Genomic DNA, 20,914 nt, shown 5'->3' with positions numbered 1-20,914 from the left:
GATAATGCTTTAAAATGTTTCACTGCACAACAAAACATGTGGCAGTAAACACTGTGCTAAGAATTGGAATACCTGAGTTCAAGTCTTATCTGTGCCAAACTGCTATGCAGCTTAAACTAAGTCCTTTCCCTTCTCTGAATTTTAATTTTCTCACCTAACTCAAGAGTGGTACAACATTTAACTTAAAGATGAGTTAAATTATCTCAAAACTCCAGAAATACAGGCTACGAAAATCAAGACTCTTTACTAGACAAGAAATTCTCCCTCATTGCATGGTGTTCACTCTGCTCTTCCTCTGGATATATATATACTCTCAGGACTAACAGCTTACCTCCACCTGTCCAGCAGCCATTTCTAAGCCAGAAGCATCCTTTCTGGTGCAGCTCACCACCTGTGCTGGATGCTTCATTAAGTGTAAAGCTGATGCTATACTTTGCCGGAAGCCTGGTGCACAAATGCTACCTGGAGATGAATAAATCATTCCAGTTGTGTTGGACTGCAATTGTAAGGGCAGCAGCTGTGGGTCTGAAAACAGATGGTCTTATAAGGATGGAGGACTTGGCTCCGTCCTGATTTTCCTAAGGCAAGCAGGTTTGGGTCAGCAGGAAGCCTGGCTGGTAAGTGCCTGAATAGAGCTAGTATTCCATGATGAGGAAAGATGACAGAAATGCATATGCAGTTTCTTTCCATAATTAATGAATATATAAGAGGCTGCAACTATCAGAATATCTCAAGCCCTTATTTTTGTACCTACCTGTCAACTTCTAAATCATTTTCTTTTTAGTCCAACACTTTCTTCCTTGATTTCAATACAAAGATGAGCTCAGGGAGAATGCCTAGTACAGCCTGGGCACAAAAACAGAACTTTAATATCTGCTGACTAAAACAAATTGAAAAAAACAGAAAAACTGAACTTACTGAATGACAGTGAAGTGACTAGGATGCAGTCAAGAATAGGAAGTGTGCAATAAACATGTTTAAGTCAATGTGCCAGGAAACATCCTAGCTATTTTACACATATTCTCATTTAATTCTCTAGACAGCCTTTGTCTGATCATTTTCATCTTACAGATAAGGAAATTAAAACTCAGAAAAGCCAAGTACTCTGCCCACAGTCACACAGTAAATTAAGTGAAGGGAGTCAGAAGTGACACCCCCTCCCCGTCCCCAGGGCTGACTCCAAAGCTCTATATATTTTGTCAACCTCTTGTCCTTCTTACTGTTCCTCAAACACATCTAGCTCATTCCTATCTCTGGACCTTTCTGCTTTTTTCCTCTACCACATCTTCTCATGTCTTGCTACTTTGAATCACTCAGGTTTCTGTTCAAATGCCATCTCATCAGAAAGGACTTTTCTTGATCATCCCCCAACATAATCCGTTCCCTTATCTTGCTTTATTTTTTATTATGATACTAACAATGTATTATTTATTAGTTTATTCTTTTTGTCAGTCTCTCCCACTAGAATGAAAGCTCTATAATGACAAGGACTTTGTCTTCGTCACAATTGTATCTCCAGCACTTAGAACTGTAAGTAATACATTGCAAGTGCTCAATACATATTCAATGAATAAAAATGAGTGAATAAATGAATTCTATGTGATCAAAATTATAGAGCTCTAGAATATTAACGTAAAAAGGCAGTTGTTACATAATATAAAGAGCACAGTCTTTGAGATCAAGCAGATCTGGGCTCAAGTCTCTAACTATGACTGTGACTTTGGACAAGTCTCTAAACTTCTTTAATCTTCTCATCTGTAATATATGTATAAAAATATAAGTTATATAGAGTTGTTATGATGATTAAACACAATAAACACATGGAAATGCTTTGGGCAAACAAAAAAGTGTTATATAAACAAGTTTATTATGCTGATGGGAAAAAGTTTAGAAACACCTGAGTCAAGGGGAAAAAGTTTAGAAACACTCTAGTCAAGCTTTATATTTTAGAAACCACCCCAAGGCCCAAAAAGGTCAAGTGAACTGTCCAATATCCCAGTTATTTAGAACCAAAACATGATTAGACTCAAGGACTCTAGGCAACCAAGCTGAGACATTTGCCATTATCCCACAAACTACCTGACCTCTGATACTTCTCTTTCTCTTGATTCTTCTTTTACCTCACTGGCTACTCCTTTGAATTTCCCAATCTCCCAATGTCAGAGTATCTAGGGCTCACCTGTTATGCTTTTTTTCTCTGCTCTTCTTACACACATTTCTTAGGTGATCACAGCTTTATATATAATAATGACTCCCAGCTTTATATTTCCAACCTGGACTTCTCTGAATTCCAGACTTGTATATCCACCTGCCTGACATCTCCTTTTTAGCTAATAGCCATCTTAAATGTAATGTCTAAAACCAAACACCTGACCTTGCCTACAAACCTGCTCCTCCCAGTCCTTCCCATCTCCATATATGACAACTCCAACCTTACAGTTGTTCAGGGCAAAAATCTTCCACTGACCGCTTTCTTACTCTCATAATCTTCACCTAATCTATCAGCAAATTCTGTCAGCTCTACTTTCAAAACATATCCTGATTCCAATAATTTCTTACCACCTCTACTGCTATCACACTGGCTCAAGCTTTCCCTAACTCTTGTAACAGTTTCCTATCTGATCCCCCTGCTTCTGCCCTTGCCATCTATCTAACCCATGTCCCTCTCTTCTCAGAAGCCAAAATGATCCTTTTAAATTCAAACAGATCATGCCACACTCTACTCTGTTCAAAACCCTGTAACACCTTCTCAACTCACTCAAAATAAATTAAAAATTTTTTTTTAATAAAAAAGACAAGGTCATTACCATGGCCTACCAGACCCATGTAATCTGGCTTCCTTTTTACCTATCTGATCTTACCACTTACCAATGTCCTCTTTCCTTATTACACTTCAGCCACACTGCTGTAAAATTAAATTTTAACATAGACATTCATGTTGTTTGGAAACCACTTTGAGGTGGCCAAAAGCACAGACCAAGAAACACATGCAAGACTCGGATTCCTTAATGTGAATAGGAAGGACATTCTTTCCCTTTTTGTTGTTCACTGACCACAACCCCACTTCAGGGATTTAGCACTTATAGTTCTCTCTGCCTGAAGCATTCTTCCCTCAAATTATCAATATAACTTGTTCCTTTATTTCATTAAGATCTGTAATCAAATTTCAACTCACCAGAGAGGCCTAGGTTAACTGAACATATCTAAAATACCTCCCCCCCTTTCAATAACTCCCCTTCCCCAGACATTGCTTAATTTTTCACGTCTCTGCCCACTAGAGTACAACTCAAAGCAGAGACTTTAATTTATTCACTGCTGTATCCCCAGTGCCAAGATCAAATTGTAAATGCTCTACAATCAATATATGTAATCAATTCAGCTATTAATTGTTCTTTACTACCTTATGTCTTCAATATGGTCTTCCTCTCAACAGACTGAATATCACTTGAAAACCTCCCTTTTCTGAATAGCCTCTCTGAGGACTTTCAATTCAACTAGTGATAGAAGTAACTGAAAAAGAGGAGAATAAGATGAAGTGATTTTTAAAAATTTTTTATTAGTTTCGAGTATACAGTACATGGTTAGACATCTATATAGTTCATAAAATGATCCCCCATTTGCTCCCTCCCTCCCTTGACCCAGCCAATGTATTAATGCTAATTGCATTCCTTATGCCATGCTTCCCATCCCTGTGACCATCCGTCAGCTACTAATCTGTACTTCTTTAACCTTTCACCCCATCCTCCCAGTCCCCCAAACCCCCCTCCCCTCTGTCCATCACCAAATTGTCCACTATATTTGTGAGTCTGTTTTTGATTAGTTTGTTCTTTTTATTCCTTAAATTCCGCATATAAGTGAAATCATATAGTGTTTATCTTTCTCTGTCTGACTTAAATACCTTCTAGGTTCATCACAGCAATATCTTTTTCCATTCCCTTCCTTTTCATTATGTAGGGGTCTTGTTTTTGATGAAGTGTTATTTTTCTTCCTCTGGGATCCTCTTATAATCTGCTATCAAATCAGTAAGTATTAATAAGCATTTCTATGTGTAGAGCACTGTCTTATTAAAGAAGAATATTACCTAGCTCGGTAGTAAAACACAGAGAGATAACTTAAAAATAGTAACATGATGGGTCATAAACACGGTAAAAGATGCTCCACATCACTAGCCACTGGGGAAATGCAAATCAAATCACAATGAGATAGATACCACTCACTTCACATTCGCTAGGCTGGCCAAAATCAAAAAGACAAGTGGTGGAGAGGATGTGGAGAAACTGGAACCCTTATACACTGTTGGTGGGAATGAAAAATGGTGCAGCCATTTCAGAAACAGTCTGGAGTTCCTCAAGAGATTAAACATAAAGTTACCAATTATCCAGCAATTCCACTTCTAGAATTCATTTCCTCTACCCAAGAGATGAAAACATACCCACCCACACAAAAATTTATATAAGATTGTTTGTAGCAGCATTATTAATAACAGCTAAAAAGTAGAAACCACCCAAATACCTATTAACTGATGAACAGATAAATAAATGTGGTCTGTCCATAGGATGGACTATAATAAAAATGAAGTATTGATACATGCTACAACACGAATGAAGCTTGAAAACATTATGCTAAATGAAAGAAGCCTGGTTACAAAAGTCTACATGTTGTATAACATTTATATGAAATATCCAAAATAGGTAAATCTAATGTAGAAAATAGATTAGTGGCTGCCTACAGTTGATGAAAATGGGTGAAGTATGAGGTGACTACTAAAAGATACTGGTTTCTCTCTGAGATAACAAAAATGGTCATAAGTCTGTGAATATACTAGAAGCCATTGAATTGTACACTCTAAATTGGTGAATTATATGATATATGGAGCATAGTTCAATAAAGTTCAATAAAGCTGTTACTAAAAAACTTTAATAAGGTAATCTGGGGTTTATTTAGGTTCCACTTATCAATATTCTTACTATTCACATCCAATTTAACATTTACTGAATGGTAGATAACAGTCACCTTCTTTATTTAAAATATCACTCACCTTCTTTACTTAATATTCATGATTCAAATAGCCTACAGCAGGTAAGAAAACTACACCTCATAGAAATCACATGATTTAAGATCTATAGTAAATGACCAGAGGCAGGAATTGGTCCTCATTCACCATCCCCAAACCTAGGGTTCTTTCTCACTTTTCTTCCCCTATTTTTTACTGCCTAGAACACTTAATCATAAGAGCTATGAATTAATAAACCAAGCACTAAGAGATCATAAGAATACAGATTTACTACCACAGATTAAGAGAATGATCACCGAAACTGTGTATCATAAAATCCAAGACTCCTGTATTTATTACTTATCAGCAGTGCTCTGCTACATGAAGAGGGAGCTAAATCTGATTCCCAAGGTCATCTATACGGGGAAAAGAGAGAGAGAAAATAAGTGCACAGTATTCCCCAGCAAACCAATTAGAGCCATAAGCAATTCAGATTGGTTTGCAACTGACCTTAGCCATTCTTGAAACAAGACATCTCAATAACACTACTGAAAAGCACTTATTAAAAAGCTAGCTGTAACAAGGAAGCTTTTGGAATGATGGAATTGTTATATATCCTGACTGTGATGGTAGTTACACAAATCTACGCATGTGTTAAAATTCATAAAATTTTATAATACAAAAAGGCAATTTTATTGTTGTTAAAAGTAAAATTTTTACAAACCTATATATTAAAAAACAAGTTTTTGTGCATCAAAAGACATTGTCAGAGTTAAAAGGCAAGCCACATAAGAAAATATTTGCAAATTATATATTGATAAGAAATTAATATCCAGAATATATAAAGAACTCCTAAAACTCCACCAATAGCAAAAAACCTGATTCAAAAAATGAGGAAAGAACTTGAATAGACATTTCTCCAAAGAAAATATACAAATGGTCAATAAGCATATATCACTAATCATTAGGGAAATGCACATCAAAACCACAATGAGATACCAACTCACACCTATAAGGATGACTACTACCAAAAGAAAATAACATTTGTTGACAATGTGGAGATACTGGATTCTTGTGAGAATGTAAAATGGTACAGCCACTATGAAAAACATTATGGCATTTCCTCAAAAAATTAAACATAGAAGCCCCATATGATCCAGCAATTACACTTTTGGGTACATTTTCAGAACTGAAAGCAGGGTCTCAAAGAGATATTTGTACACTCGTGTTCAAAGCAGCACTATTCACAACAACTAAAACATGGAAGCAACCCAAGTATCCATCAACAAATCGATACACAAAATATGTATCTATACGATAGAATATTATTCAGCCATAAAAAAGGAAGGAAATTCTGACACATGCTACAAAACCAATATGAACCCTAAGGACATTATGCCAAGTGAAATAAGCCAGTCACAAAAGACAGATATTAAATATTGTATGCTTCCACTTACATAAGGTACTTAGAGTAGTAAAAATCAGACATACAGAAAGTAGAATGGCGGTTGCCAGGGGCTGGCAGTAGGGGTAAGTTGTTCGGTGAGTATGGAGTTTCAGTCTTGCAAGATGAAGTGTTCTGGAGATGGATGGTGGGAAGGATGCACAAGAATATGAATGTACTTAATGTCACTGAACTGTACACTTAAAAATAGTTAAGAAGTAAATTTTACCATGTTTTTAACCACAATGTATTTGTTTACAAGTAAATAATAAGCTGATTATACATATTAATATGACTTGAGGTAAAATGATAACAGCAGCTAAAGTTTATTGAGTGCTTACTATGAGCAAGCACATTATCTGACCCAACTCTGACCATAATTCTGACTATTATGACCTCTCTTTTACAAATGAGAGATCAGAGCCTAATCAAGCCACTTGTTCAAAATCATACAGCTAGTAACTGAGACTAAATTCAAATTCAGGCAGTCTGACTCCAAAGCCCAGGCCCTTAAAACACTATACCACAACATACAATATTATGTAAAATACTGCAGATAGAAGCTGACAAAGATAACTACTTAGATCATTACTACTCAGTCCTGACAACCTAAGCTCTTAATTGAAGAGAACCATGTTAGAATCAGACATTCTGTAAAAACAATATAATAGATTAAAAGAATGGTGGCAACATCAAGATTACCCTTGTGAAAAATGTACATATGTACATATGTAAATTTAGCTGACCCTACAGTCTCTCCCTTTGGAACCATGCCCCAAGCCGGTCCATAAAAGAAAGCAAAATAATGACATTTCTAGATCACAGGTGGGACACATACACATATACTAAAACACCAGCCTCCAGCATCCCAATTTCAAGCAAACTCCAATACTGTCAGATTCAAATGCCACTGGCGTCCTTTGTGGCACTCTGGACTTCTGAGTAGTTTTCATATTTTCTCTGGGTAAGGGCTCTCCCCTCTAGCCCAAGAATCTGCAGAAAAAACATCACCCTCTGTGCCTCCACCCCACAATTTATGCCATGCCCAATATTAAGCAAATCTCTCTCGTTTCTATATAAGTTCTTTATTTTCCATACCTCAGTTTATGAAGTTTACTTATTACTGTTTATTTACCTGAAAAGCAAAAACTTAAAGAAAAAAAGACAGTACAATATGCCAAACTAAAGTGCCAACAGGATGAATGGGGGCCTAATGAGCAGCCTGAGTATGGAAGAGAGGGAGGGATGTGGAACCAATTTTCTTCATAATCAGTCCCTACTATTCAAGGAAGGTCAGTGAAGGTTCCTCAGCACCTGAGTTCCTTGCTCTTCTCTCTGGCTTCTACCAAATAAATATAAATACACTGTTAGCGTATTTATTAAACCCTTAGTCACATTTCTTAATTCTCCATATTTCTTTGTAAAAATTTCCTAGTCTTTCCAGGAATTGTAATTGTTTCCCTAAAAGAAATCTCTGACTAAACAAAATAGGCTCATATTAAACCAAACTTAATTGAGCATCTACTATGTTTCTGAATTAGATTTTTTTCATAGGCAGTTTTTTATTTAATCCTCAAAAAGAATCCTTTGACTTAAGTATTATTGCCTGCCACATTCTCTCATTTTTTTAACCAAGAATCATAGTTAAAGTAACTTGGGAAGATCTCACAACTAAAAAGCAAAGGGAAAAAAAAGAAGCCAGGATTTAAACTCAGACCTTCTCTCTTACCTCTCTGAACCTCGATTTCCTCATCTGCAAAATGGAAATAATATTACCCATCTTCAAGGGTCAACATAGGAATTATTACATGCAAAGCAGTCAGATCAGCGTCTGCCCCTCAATAAACATTAGTTCTTTTCCTATCTGCCTTTATGCTTGAATTGCCTAGTTTATTCTAAACAAACAGTAATTTTTAAGGTTGATACTTTAGTCTACGGCCATGCCACCCTGAAGTGCCTGATCTCGTCTGATCTCAGAAGCTAAGCAAGGTCGGGCCTGGATAGTACCTGGATGGGAGACCACCTTGGAATACCAAGCACTGTAGGCGTTAAAAACTAAATACATAAATAAATAAATAAGTTGACGCTTTATTTTTTTTAGCTATCTTATAATTATTAGCTATCATAACATGCTGTGACCCTATTTTGGGAGCACTTCTGGCTCACCTACCTAGCAGTTGGGATGCTTGCAGCAGAGCTCTTTTCATCACTTGGAGACTTGCATAAGGACTACTTCCTCTTCTCTATTCTCCCTTAGACAAACAGATGTATATGCAGGTGGAGATTTTTTTAAAAGCCATAATTAACTTAATTAACATAGAGTGATAGAAATAGAAAAAGCCACAGTGTTCTAGTCAGGCATCAGGGTAAACAAGAATTCTCTGGCTAGAAAAATGAGAGGAGAAAATAGCATCTACTAGGGAGGAAAAGGAGTCACAGCCACATGGTGGGAACTAAGGAATGTCTAACATAGATGATCAGCACCATCCTCCAGAGCCCTCATCCCTATTCCCCAGGATGAGAAGGGTGCCCCTGATTTATCAAACAAGAACTCACACCAGACCAAAGTCTAATTATGAGCTCCTTGAGGGAGCTCATAACTTACATCTAGATCCCCAGGCCACAGAACATGGCACAGACAGGCACTCATATCTGTTGAATATATAAATGAATAGATAAATGAAAAGAATCAGATTGAAAGAATTTCTTCACCTTTTCCACAGTGTGCTAGTACTACACAAGGAGGGTTCTTGCCATCACCCATCATGCAATCTATAACTTCTTATAAATACCCACACACCAAAAAAGCATAGCACATAGGCCACCTCTCCAAGAGTTCTAGATAATCCACAACTGCTTCTGAAAAAAAGTAACAGCAAATTCCAAGTAAAATATCTCTCCACTACATTCAAAATAAAGCCTATACATTTTAATTAGCACATAAGGCCCTTTTGCAAATTGGCTTTCTTTCCAAACACATCTTTTCAGGATCTCTAAGTACCTGCCAAATATGAAGCAATTGTCCCTTAAATATGCCCTACAGTCCTGCTTCAGCACCTTTAGTTGCCACATCACCACCAAAATTTGGTTTACCTAAGTTCCATCCACCTTTCATGAAACAATTCAGATCACCCTCCACTTTACAAAGCCTGTTGTAACTGTTCCAGAGCAGCGTTCATTTCCTTTCCTGACTTAAGGTAGTCATGTCCAGAGCACTCACCCTACAGTCAATGATGCTGTGTTGTTATTTCTGTACAGAGGACATACATCCACATACATATTAATACAGGGTATGCTATGCTCCTCCAACAGTAAATTTCATAATACCCAGAATGTATTTATGTTACTCTGTTGCCAGTGGCTAGAAAAATTAGCCTATATCTAGTAAGTCCTGCTTGTTCATACGAAAATTAAACATTTTTTTCATTTTAAAATGAAAGTGTCAACTAATATCTATTATTATATTTTTAAAAAGGTATTCTCAACTTACCAGGTTTCTCATCACCCACCTTTTAGTAATCACGTTTATTAATTCCTACATTATTTTTGAATCAAAGATAAGACTATATTGTATACATTGAGGTTTTAGAAATATGTTTTATTATACCTTGATTCTTAGAAAACTGGTGACCTAGAATGCTCTAAGACAGTGGTAACTCTTCAGGCTAACATTATGTGACAACCTGGTATACCCACTCATCTTTTAAAACTCAAGCTAAGACACTTACTTGAATCCCACTCCCTACTTCTAAATTAATCTACTTCTTTGGGGTTCCACCTTCCCCCCAGATATATATCTAACACAGTCCTAGATAGAACACTAGATATATTTCTATCATCGCAACCATTACACTTTATAACACTTCCTTATTTACGTGTCAGTCTCCCTACTAATTTGCCCCTCTAGATCTGTGCTTTCCAATACAGAAGCCACTAGCCACTTGTAGCTACTTAAATTCAAATTTATATTAATTAAAAAACTAAGTAAAATTTAAAATTCAGTTCTTCAGTCTCACGAGCCACATTTCAATCAAGCAAGCACTCAAGAGCCACATGTGGCTGGTGACAACCATATTAGACAACAGTGATATAGAACATTTCTATCATTGCAGAAAGTTCTACTGGACAGTGCTATGTCTAGATGGTGTATGTTCCCTGAAGCACACACAGTCTACCAGGCAGTTTGTCAGGAGCTATGCCTAATTCACTTTTTTATTGCAGTACCCAGCACTTAGTAAATCTCCAGTAATGTTTCCTAGAAATGACACTGGGTAACAGAGAGCTTGTTCTCCCTTTCTTATTATCACACACCACCAGGGCCTCTGTTCCATAAGTTCAATGTTCCTTATAGGCTAGAATCAGTGTACATTCCATCATCATCTCAATCTGTGGAATGAGGTAGGAACCACAATAGTTAGAGACAATTAGAAAGCCTTTGCTCAGTCCCTCTCTGCAAACTAAAGCTCCACTATTAAATGTGAGACTTGATGAAGAGGGCTTATTTCTTTTTCGGGTTTGGCATTGTAACTAAACTACAGGTGATTCCGAAGGGAATTTTTTTTAAATACTGGAACAATCTCACAACTCGGCAAAAATAAAGGAAGAAAATGTTTGAAATTTATGACACTTTTTGGGACTCTATGACTTAATATATCCCTGGTATGCTCTTTATAAAAAATATAGTCATTTGACACACATTTTCTGAGGACCGTTTAAAGGCTAGGAGGCAAAGAAAGAAAAATAAATAAATTCTAGTAGCAGAGAGAAACTTAAATTGGAACAAAACAAATACAAAGTGGTAAGTGCTCTATGATAAGCGGAAGTACCAGGAACTATGCAGAGTACAAAAAAGAGGCTCAGAACCCAGCAGTGAAATGTGGTGGAGGGTGGGGAAACCACAAGGGAGGCTGCTCAGAAATTAGCCCAAGCTACATTTTAAAGGGTAATTAAAAGTTGGGTGATAAAGAAAGGGCGGGAGGGCGTCAAAAATAGAGAAGATGGCACTGATGAAGGTACAGGAATATAACTTGGACAGTAAATGTCAAGTAGTTCAGTCTGACTGGAACCCATGAGAAAGAAGTAAGATTTGAGACTAATGAGGCAGGCAGAGGCCAAGTCATGAAAAATCTTTGCAAGCTAGACTAAAGGGTTTAAATTTTATCCTCAAAGCTATGGGAAACCTCTGAAGGTTTTTAAAGTAGATAAGAGGAGGGCAATATATACTTAAAGCTTACAGAGAAGCAGTATGAAGGATGATTTGGGGGAGGTGAGAAAGGAGCAGGAGACCTGTGAGAGGAAGTTGCTGCAAAAAAATAAGAGACAGTATATTTTACCACCAAAAAAAAAAAAAAAAAAGTGATGAGCCAGCGCCCATCTGATGCAAATAGCTTTAAACACAACCCATTTTTAAATGAGTCTCTCTCCATTAGTCTATGCCTCTCAAAATTATAACACCATGATTTAATTACATAGCACAACCACAAAAGCAACTGTTAAATTACATAAACTCTAAAAAATTACACTGCACTCTATTACTCAAAAGCCATTCTGGACTTCAAACTAAAACTGTACATTTTTCTCTTTTCCACTGCACATAATTTTGGAAAAACATTTTGGCCAGCTAAGCACATCTGTGCAGTGTACAATAAGATAAACAATTTAACAGGAGTTTAATGAATCACTTTCTATTCTTTATTAGAGAAAAAAATTAGAAAACCTAACACAGCAACATCAGGTTGCAAATTGACATTTTTAAATTAGTTTTTTTAATATGAACATGCCAATTTTAAAGCCCATCTCGTTACATGGTACAGCTGTCCTGAATGAATACAGCATTTTCAGTTATTAGGCACTTGGCTAAAGCATTCAGAACTGCCATCAACGGTAAGAGCCACAAGTAAGTACTTAGGAAGTACCAACATACTCAAGCCAGAATAAGATTTTTTGTCTATTCTGGAAAAGAGGAGACATATGAAAAAATGGAAGGAACAATCTCACAATTTTAAGAAAGTATCTTTCCGTTTTACCTCTTATTCTCTTAAAGATAACAGACTCCAATATCTTTGATCCCATAGTTTCTTAGCTTAGAGAGTTTTACCCACCCTCTTGCCTGTAGTAATAAAACCTGAAGAACCAAGGCTTTGGTATTAGACTAAAACTGGGTTCAATTCCAACTCTACTGCTTACGAACTGTACAAACTTAACACATTGCTTAACTTTCCTGAGACTCTACTTTTTCACTTGTAAAATGATAATACCTCACCTTGCAGAGCTGTGGTGAGGATGAAAGAAAATGTACATAAAATATCTATAGAGCATCTGGCTCATATAGGCATTCAATAAATGGGAACTATTTTTACATTCTCTTTTTGTACCTTACTATAATTTGTATATAACAGTAATTATGTATCTACCTTAAAAGTTTTTGAGGATTAAATGAATTAACATAGGTAAAGGGTTTAGAAAGAGTTTAGAATAATTGCCTGGCACACAGCAGGCAATTATTATGGTTAGTTGCTATTGCTGTTACTATTACATACCAACATCATAGCATGTTTCACACTGAATTACAATTTGTGGTCTTCCTAATACTTAGCATAGAACCTTAATAAATATCTGTTGACCAGTTGAATAAATAATGGATGAATGGTTGAATAAAGGAACTGAAGATATAGTTCTGTGACAAGAGGAATTATTTCTCTGAATGTATTACGCAATCTTCCCACTGTGGCCATTCAATAAGCATGTATTGTTTTGTGAACTGACTAATTCTATCAAGCCTATGTAGTAAGTAGGAGTATTCCTGTATGCCTATTTTACAGGTAAGAAACAGAATCTCAGAGAAATTAAAGATTAAGATCACTCAGCTATGACAGGAACTAGAATCTTTTTTGGTCTCTCAAAACTAGTTCTAGATTTTTTTCTACAAAGGCTTGCTCTCTCCATATTTTAAACATTAACTATGGGATTGGTCAAGTTTTTCCAAATCTCTGTGGTTGCAAGAAGAGACCTCTGAGTCAGAAGATACTACCAATAAATGATGGAAAGGTGAAGAAGGAATATGACCAATTAAGGAGAAAGTCAGTGTCTCTTTTTGGAGAGAAGAGCAAAGATCTGATTTTATTTGGCCTGAGTATAGAGAAAGCAATTAAATCCGAAACTAACAAGAGGATAAAGCCCTAACTATGAATAAATGAGGACAGAGAACACTGAGAGAGTCAAACATAAAAGGCAGTATGGGAGTTATTGGCATTCATCCTCTCCTGTGGAAAGCAACACTAGGTACAGTCTTTCTGGGGAGTATTTACTCTTTCATTTAACAAATACTTTCTGCAATGAACCAGAACAATTCAAAAGTATATAGCAAGAGCCTTAAAAGTTTTACTTTTATTCCAATTATAGTATTCCTGAATTTTATCAGAAACTATCAAAACATACAGACCAAATTTTAAAATAAAAATGCTCATCATGAGTGTTCCTTATAATATCCAAAAAATGGAAAGTAACCTAAATGTCCAACAATGTTATTATTTAAAAAATCATATTATACAATGCAACAATAGTCATTAAAACTGATGCTTAAAAATTTTCAATGACACTGTAAAATGCTTAAAATCTAATGTTAAATTTTAAAAAATGTCATAAAACTGGATCTATAGTATGATCTTTATATAAAATAAATAAGAAAAAAATTTTTGAATACTGAAAGTTTTAAAAGTTAACCTCTCTAGAGTAGGTTATAGAGAGGCTACAGGGAGGATAGGATAATTGGAAGCTATTTGCCAAGTTTTCAAATTTTCCATAATAGGCACTTTTCAAAAAGCCACAGGATGGATATTTACAGAAGAAAAACAAGGATATCAAATACCATCAAGATTGATCAAGATCTTTGGATTCCCTGCTAGTAAAAAAGATATAAAAGGCATATTATTTTCATACAAAAGGATTATGCTAATCCTAGTGAGAACTGACACAACTACAAGAGTGAAACACAAAGAGCAAGCAAAAAAGAGGAAATCCAATCAGATTCCCAGGAGGTCACTTTCATTCCAGAATGTCAGCAGCAAAGCGAAGTTCAATGGGTGAAGTGAGGAATGAAACTTGATGGATGAAGATGATGGCAGAAATCCAGCTAAGACCTAGTGCTAAAATATGTGAGTTCTTTGAGAGTATGAAACCTGTCAGGTACCATACAGTGTGATAAAGACAATGAAGGAAAGCACACAGCAAGAATGTGGCAAAATAGTCTAGAGCAGCAGTCCCCAATCTTTTTGGCACCGGGGACCAGTGCTCCTATGAGAATCTAATGCCTGATGATCTGAGGTAGAATTGAGGCAGTGATGCTAGAGCTGAGAAGTGGCTGCAAATACAGATGAAGCTTCACTAGCTGGCCCGCCACTCACCTCTTGCTGTGTGGCCCAGTTCCTAACAGGCCACGGACAAATACCAGTGCATGGCCCAAGGGTTGGGGACCTCTGGTCTAGAGAGAGTCCAGAAGGCTTTGTGTAAGACAATTGATTTAAAAGAGAAAGGCGTGAACCTAGAGAAAAAGGAGGGCATTCTAAGAAAAAGGGCAGCCCAAAGAATAGAAACAATTTAACATGTCTGGGAAAATGACATTCATTTCGGTATTGCTAGAGTACAAAGTGCAAGGCAGGCAGTGGTGAAAGATGTGGTCATGGAAGTCATCAGAGGTCTGTCCCAGATGATCTGAATGCCCAAAGTACTATTAGCCGACCAGTCAGACATGAATCAATCAACAAGGGCACCAGCCCAGAAGGAACTCAATTCAGCAGAAGAGACAGTCAAGTAGCATTATGGATCAGATAAGTGAAAAGTGGTTAGCACAGAGAAGGAGCAACCAATCCAGCCTGGGGGCTCATAAAAGGCCTCTGAGAGAAGGTGTCAAAGTTGAGAAACAAAGAAAATGGAGGTAAGGGCAGCAACATCCAAGATGGTAGCACACTACTCATACCTGGCCTGACATAAACTCTGCAAATCAGGAAACCCAGTCCATGTAAGGATTCCAAAAAGGGAACAACTCTCATCACCAGAATGTGAGCTCCATAAACCTCATTTGTCTTGTTCACTGTTTTGTCTCCAATATTAAAAATAGTGAGCACAAAGAAGCTGCTCTACAGATAGTTAAGAAGAAAACAAAAAAGAGCGGGGCTTGCTGTTTTATTAAAAAGCAATGGGGAATTCACAGTCACTAAAAGGTAGAAGCAATTCAAACATTCATCAACAGCTGCATAAAAAAATGTATACACATACAATGGAATATAATTCAGCCTTAAAAAGGAAACTCTGACATATGGTACAACATGGATAAATCTGAAGACATTATGCTAAGTGAAATAAGTCAAAAAAGGACAAATATTTTATGATTCCACTCATATAACTACCCTAAGTAGTCAAATTCACAGTGACAGAAAGTAGACTAGTGGTTGCTGAGGGCTGGAAGGATAAGGAAATGGGAAATTACTGTTTAATAAGTACATAGTTTTAGTTGCACAACATGAAAAAAGATGGATGGCAGGATGGTTTTACAATAACATGAATGTACTTAATGTCACTGAACTGTATATTTTTAAATGGCTAAAATGGTAAATTTTATATTTACATATATTTGCAACTTTTTAAAAATACAAAATGCAAAGAAAAATAGTTACTTAAAAAGAAAGCAATGGGTAAAAGATATGGAAAAAAGGATAAAGAAGTAAGAGTATAAATGAAGACTAAAGCCAATTCTCAGAAGCTTGGAGCCAAAGGCAAATAACAATGTCTCCACCATCCCTCCCTTCAACTGCCATTTCCATCCACATCGAATTTAGTAATTTTATATGCAGTTGAGTCCCACTTAAAACAAATATTAAGTGTAGAACCCCAAAGAGCTCACATACAAGCAAATTCTGAAAGATGTGTTACGAAAGCAATGTGTAACCAACTTACCTTGTTATTGTGGGTAACAGCAAAACAACCATCATTTACTTGAACACCTGATATGTGTGGGGTACTATGGTTGGAGTTTCATAAACATTCTTTCTAATCATAACAGTAACCTTAAAGGTAAATTAAGGTTCATTTTTCATACTAACTCATCTCCGATGATACAGATATAGAGAAGTTGAAATTTGAATCTAGGTTTATCTGATTCTAAAACCCTTGAGGAGTGATCGATTACTGTTTTAGAAGAACCTAACCAGGTATCTCTCTGTGCTACTACTGGGGCCTTAGCCTCTGACTTGTCTCCTCTCCAGCTCTGTTAGAAGTTATTAGCTGGGAGTACCTAGATTGGGTCATTACCAAATACCTTTCTAAGCAATTCCCAGTGGCCGTGGATGGGGATGCTCTGGGCACTGAGCCACTGAAAGAAGAGAGGTGGCTCACCGCAGGTATTTCAGACCCCAAACTGACCAAACAGGACAAAGACAAAACAATTTTAACAATGTTTCCTCCAGGAGGGCACTCCACTGGCACTGCCTAAGGAATTAAAACTGCTTAACAATGCTTCACTGGTTAATAGCCTTCATTCCTTTTCCTTCCCTAAACCAGCCCTAGAAATCATTACCAACTTATCTCCTTCTGGTCCATTTTCCCTCAGCCTCTCCCACTTCCGTCTGTACCACTCCCGTCTGTACCACTCCCAGCACCACCAAATTCATCATCCCTTTACCTAGCTTTGAGTAACATCTACGATCCAATGAACAAACTACTAACGTGTACAGTTCGCAGACACTTCCAAACACAGTAAATCATTTACTCCTTAAAACAACTCTGAGAGATAGGTATCAATATCTCCATTTGACCAAACTGGTTCAGTTTAGTCTAAGTAAATAAGTAGTGGAAAACATTCATCAGAAAAAGAGGCCACCTTTCTTACTGCTTTTGTTTTTGTGAGCCAAGATTCTTTTTCAAAAGCCTCCGGTAGCATTCATGGCATGTTTCACTGGCCAGGCTTTGGGCACATAACTATTTCAAAACCATTCATTGGTAAGGGGCATGGAATTATCATGACTAATTGACAAACTAATTCCTGGGGGTGGAATGGAAGTTGGCAAACACAAAACCAGGCCCATCACCTCTAGGATACTGACATGAAACAATGAAAGAAGCATATTGCCTCCAGATCCCATTTCCTTCATGTCATAGAGACCCTGAAGATTCAATGGGTCAGAACTGCTGGCGTGGGTAACAGAGAACAGACATTCCTTGGAGTCTAGAGTCTGTGGAGAGTGCTCGGAGGATGATCCAGAGACCTTAGTTTTAGTAACAGTACTATATTAATACTAGTTCTGAACTTAAAGCCTGCTATGTATACTTCGCTATGGGTGCCCCTCCCCAACCCTTGGTTTCCCATTCAGTAATTTAAAGAGCCACCTAGATCACTGTTTCCAAAATGGTTTTCAGAGAACTAAGGGTTATGAAAAGGCACCCAGGACCAGAAGTAAACGGATGGTGGATACAAAGGAGTAGTGTTATAAGCCTGACTTCAACCAGAAGAGCTCCCATTTGATCTCTCTATATGGAACTTCATATAACATTTGGTAGAAAAACAGTTCTAGGACTTTAAAAAAATTTTTTTTTTAACCCAGTAAGAAAGATAATATCCCTTCCAGATTGACATTCTATTTTTCAGTGAAAACAGATATCAGCTGAACAATCCCCCATTAATCACTTTACCATATTTCACTAGTTATGAATGACCTTCATGTTGATAAATCCAGTGGACGCTGTCTTTATTTTTATTTGATCTCAAATATAAATGTAGCTTTAATCAAAGAAAACTTGAAAGTAGTACTACGCATCTATTAAAATAGCCTAAATAAAACACAGTAATAATACTAAATGCTGGCAAGGATGCCAAGAAACTGGATTTCTCATACAATGCTGGAGCAATGTAAAATGTACAGCCACCTGGAAAAGTGTTTAGCAGTTTCATATAAAACTAAACAGGCATTTACTGTACAACCCAGGAATTGCTCTCTTGGGCGTTTATCCCAGAGAAACGAAAGTACACAAATGCTCATAGCAGCTTTATCTATAATAGCGAAAACCTAGAAACTCAAATGTCCTTCCTTCAACAGGTAAATGGTTTAACGAATACTGATGTATCTATCCACAGGATGGAATTCTATTCAAGAAAAAAAAAAAGAGAGAATAATGATACATGCAACAATCTGGATGACTCTCAAGGGAATTATGCTTAGTGAAGTCAATCTCAAAAGGTTATATATTATCTGACTCCATTTATATATGTCATTCTCAAAATGATAAAACTATACAGATGGAGAACAGATTAGTGGTTTCCAGTGGACAGTGACAGGAGTAGGTTGGGGGAGAGAGGAAAGTGTGTGTATAAATAAGAAGGGGAGTCGTACAAGGGAGTTCCTTTGTGGTGATGGAGTCACTTTGTATCTTGAGTGGTGCCAGTTACACAAATTCATACATGGAATAAAATGCACAGAATTATACACACAAATAAATGCATGTAAAAAATACTGATAAGAGAATAAATAAGATCTGTAAGTCTAGTTAACATACTGTATCAATGTCAATTACCTGGTTTTGATATTGTTCTACATTATATAAGATGTCACCACTGGATCAAGTTCGAAGAAGAATATACAAGACTCTTAAGTCTATTTTTGCAACTTCCTATGAGTCTACGATTTCAAAATAAAAAGGGTTTGGTTTTTTTTTTAAGCAATACAATTCAACAAACATTATCTATGTCAAGTAAGCTGTTTTGTAATGAAATGTTAGTCATCAAAAAAATTATATAGTACGATGTTGTATAAAACCATTTTTTTTCTTCAATTTTGATATCCCTGGCTTATCCACTTTAAAAATTAAGATACTCTTTGCAGAGACTATTAACTATTCTCTCTATATGGTAATTATAAAAACCTTAATTTATTAACATACTTATGAAGTACATGACTTGTACATGCCAAAGCACATTTTTATACCATTAACAAATATATCAGGAACTCAGAAATGTATCAGCAGCTCTCCTTTTTTCCAGCAAAAACAACCTAAAAGGTACAGAAATAATGTGAGTTGGGGGGGAAAAAGTCATTTAGAAAAATAAAAAAATGAAAGAAGAGCAAGTATCTTTAAACAGACAGTGGAACAGAAGGAAAAGTAGCTTAAGAGTACAACTATCCCAGAAAATGGAACTAAACCAGACCACATAGGAAGCCCTTGGCAGAAGGAGTAACTAGAGAAATGAGGACTCCCTGAGTTCCCAGGAAGCGGGAAAAGGTTGAAATCTATCCTGCAAGTAGTTTCTGAATGTCTACAATATGTTTGGATGGTCTGGGCTCTTACTCAAGTCTGAGTTTCAGACAAATAGGCCTACAGGTTTCCCCCTCTCTCCGAAAGAAAATACAGTGTTCCTATAAAAACTTTCATAAGCCGAAATGGCGTAAAGCGAAGAAGCAATTACCATTAACTTACATGGAAAAATTTTTGAGCATTCCCAGACTCAAAATTCAACACATGCACAACGTCTTTATTTCACTCATCACTTAGAAATGCTTAATTACGTCCAGTTTTATGCCATGCCTAACACCCTTATGAACAATCTTAGGCTTTTCTGATATCTTAGCACACATCTTGCTAACAGATACACAAAATAAATTGAGATAAAGCCCAGATGCTCACAGACACAGTTCAAAGCTATGGTGGCCTGATGCTTAGTGTAGTTCCCAGGAAAGGAACTTGGTGATGCCACTCTTGCCACTCAGGGTGCATGTTGCCTCTGTAACAGCTCACTGCAAAGCAAATACTGAATGCTACTTTCGTTTTCACCTTTTTTCATAAAAGCGAATATCCTGCTCAGATTTCTTTTGGTTAGCCAAATAGGTACTAATACATAATACAGGTCTTTGTAAAAGTGAAATGGAGTAATGCAAACTTTTGAAAAGCAGGGATACTTATAGCTGCTGGACTCCCAACTGACCTACTGCTCTGCTGGGAAGTCTCTCCTGGTTACCCAGGCTGAACCTGGTCTCCCCCTCTTCTGAGCTCTTAAAATCACAGAAGTGTAGATTAAGTCCCACCTCTGGGAACTTATGCTATACTACTTTAAACTGTAGCTATCTACAGTTTTAATCCATCTGCCCTATCAATAGGAACTTACGAAAAGGCACTATATTAAAATAGAATAAAACATGCAAACAAAGAACAATTGGTTCAAGTTTCTCACCATTATGGCTCTGTCCATGCTGTTCCCTATGCCTAAACAATAAACTCAGTTAAATGTTAAACTGCTTTCCCGGAGAAACTGTCTTGTTTTCCCCTTTTAAAAGTCATCCTTCTCTCTCTCCTAGGTTTCTAGAAAATTCAGAGGTAAATTTGTAGCTCACCTATAGCAAGTGGGGAGACATGTATTATTTTATTTTCATCAGTAATGAATAATTTTCTTTCTTATTCTATTGTTACTGTTGTAAGCTACCCTAAAACCTCTGTGG

At 36.7% G+C, this 20,914-nt stretch overlaps 1 protein-coding gene and 1 pseudogene across 6 annotated transcripts in view; one reads left to right on the top strand and one right to left on the bottom strand.

Annotated features, from left to right (window-relative positions):
• The window catches only part of FAM168A (family with sequence similarity 168 member A), a 158,763-nt gene that overhangs the window by 111,506 nt on the left and 26,343 nt on the right, over positions 1 to 20,914 (bottom strand). For 2 of the 6 annotated variants that reach the window (XM_011377390.2, XM_023521664.1), the window contains exon 2: positions 3,401 to 3,510. The exons of the other annotated variants lie outside the window; for them this stretch is intronic. The gene's annotated coding sequence lies outside the window, so the exon portion shown is untranslated. The remainder of the gene's footprint in view (positions 1 to 3,400; positions 3,511 to 20,914) is intronic. 6 annotated transcript variants of the gene reach the window in all.
• Positions 8,368 to 8,485, top strand: LOC111730404 (annotated as a pseudogene).

This window comes from Pteropus vampyrus, unplaced genomic scaffold (assembly GCF_000151845.1).
Source record: "Pteropus vampyrus isolate Shadow unplaced genomic scaffold, Pvam_2.0 Scaffold311, whole genome shotgun sequence".
Taxonomy (NCBI): domain Eukaryota; kingdom Metazoa; phylum Chordata; class Mammalia; order Chiroptera; family Pteropodidae; genus Pteropus; species Pteropus vampyrus.
This window is presented reverse-complemented; position numbering and strand designations above follow the sequence as displayed.